The sequence below is a fragment of the Octopus bimaculoides genome, chromosome 19 (genome assembly GCF_001194135.2).
Source record: "Octopus bimaculoides isolate UCB-OBI-ISO-001 chromosome 19, ASM119413v2, whole genome shotgun sequence".
Classification (NCBI taxonomy): domain Eukaryota; kingdom Metazoa; phylum Mollusca; class Cephalopoda; order Octopoda; family Octopodidae; genus Octopus; species Octopus bimaculoides.
Genome location: NC_068999.1, coordinates 47,783,672 through 47,786,186, shown reverse-complemented (window position 1 = coordinate 47,786,186; position 2,515 = coordinate 47,783,672).

Here is a 2,515-nt window from a genome sequence, read left to right as displayed (position 1 = left end):
AGAAGACAAACGGATGGATGGACAGACAGATACATAGAAATGGTAAATAGATAGATAGATAGATAGATAGATAGATAGATAGATAGATAGATAGATAGATAGATAGATAGATAGAAGAAAGACGGATGGATGGACAGATACATAGAAATGGTAAATAGATAGATAGATAGATAGATAATTTTCGTCTTACATTTTCAATAAACAAATAGAAGGAATGTCATCAAGGAAGTGAATGTTACAATCCCCACATTTCTCTGCTGCTTTTTCCAATCCACTGATCAATGGCGACATCATGTGAATTCAATTCTCTGTTTTATTACCCTTCATTGCTGTATTTCCACTTCGTCACAGAAGCGTTTTTGCTTCTCTTTTCCTTTCTCCATTCTTCGTATGAATAATTACCATTTTGTTTCAATAATTTAACGTGCAAAAGAAAACAATAATTGAACGATGTTATTAAAAGACAGAAAAAGAATTGAGATAAAACTACACAAAAGCCAGCTGCTATTTGGTGGAATCTCAGAGACAAACAACAAGATGGAGATTTTGCTATGCGTTTATTTCCAATGTAATGCAGCAAACTTTGTTTTATACTTTTCCTTTATTGTATTATTGTATGTTCTATCTTCGAATTTCAGATGTCAAATTTCCTTTTCAACTAATATATTTATTTCTATTATCTATTTTCATGGCTTTTATATACTTTCATTTGTATTCTTTCAGAGCTGTACGCCAGAGTCTTTTTTTCCGTTTTTGTCTTGCCTCGTCCTTCAAAACAATGGATTACCTGCTGTCGACATTCCTAATAACTGGAAGGTCAATTGAAAATTGTGTTGTTTGTTTCAGTTATAAATATTATAATTCTAAACTAATTGAAAAATATTGTTTGTTTCAAAGGTAATCCTTTACCATATCATGATTGTAAAGTTTACCAATTCTGTGTATTTTTAATTTTGTTGTTGTTAGTATGATATTTGTTGTTACTGCCATCTTATTGTTAGCTCTTTTTCAGGAATATAATCCCTTTTATTTTGTCTGTATTATGGGCAAAACTTTTGGCAAAAAAGCGCGAAGAAATCTCTTTTTTTTCCCCTTTAATAGTTGGTCAAATGTTTCAATCAGTTTTAATCTCCATTGAAGGAATTCATTGAACTTGAAAACGGTCTCCTTGTAAACATGGCCAGACATATTGTGTTTTGCCCATGACGGAGGAACGGCGAGAAACTAAAATATGCAACAGTAAGAGAAGAAATTGAGGTAATATTGTTTTTGCAAGTAACAGCGGGAATAACAAGGGAAACTTCTGAAGTGGTGTCTATAGTAACAGAGATAAAGAACTTAAAATGGTGGTTGAGGAAGAGAAGATGCAATAACAAACCGTACAATGGCGGAAACAACGAATTCTAACGGCAGTAACAGAACCAGAACGATGATAATCAACAACAAAGACATCGGCAGTCAATATCGGTTTCAAATTTTGGTACAAGGCCAGAAGTTTCAGAGAAGGGGATAAGACGGTTACATCAACTCCAGAGTTCAACTGGTACTTATTTTATCGACCCAGAATAAAGGATGAAAGGCAAAGTCGACCTCAGCGGAATTTGAACACAGAACATGCAGACGGACGATATGCCGCTAAGCATTTTGTCCGGTGTACTAACGATTCTGCCAGCTATATATCTCCTTTGATAAATTAAACGAATATCTCGTCAATATTAACAATAGTAAGGCAACAAGCTTGGTAGAATCGTTAGCACGCCGGGCAAAATGTTTCGTGACATTTCGTACGTTTTGAGTTCAATTTCCGCAAAGGTCGACTTTGCTTTTCATCCTTTCGGGGTCGATAAAATAAGTACCAATCGAATACTGGGGTCGATGTAATCTACTTACCCACTCACCCGAATTTGCTGGCTTTCTACCAAAATTTGAAACCAGTTTTAACAGTAGCAAGGTAACGAGCTGGCAGAAACGTTAGCGATAAGAAGATAGGATAGACTTAAACAGCAATTTTAAATGGAGTCCCTATAACTCTTGGGGGTCCGTATAAGAGTTTGTCGTTAAAGCTTATGAGAAATAAATTTATTATACGTCTTCAATACACAAAATATTTTAACAATTTTTTAATGCAATTCTTTATACTTTTTGGTTATCTCGCCCCCATTAAAAAAAATTGCCATTAAAAAATTGGGTTATCTCCCCACTAAAAAGTTGACTTTATGTGGCGACCAGATTGGATTAAAAGGGTTAGATCCTTTTGATCCAATACTTCAGCACATTGTTGACTTTCGTCCTCGATAGACATGGTATGATTTGTTATAAAAATATTATCAGATTCAATAAGATGTTTAATCTTTTCACTTTTCATGTTTATTAATTTTTCTTTTTTTTGGGGGTGGGGGAGTATTGAGGGTTAAACAATTTTTTTAGTTGGGGGAGATAACACAATTTTTTAATGGGGGTGAGATAACCAAAAAGTGCCCAATTCTTAATAATATTCAAAAATAAAAAAATTTTA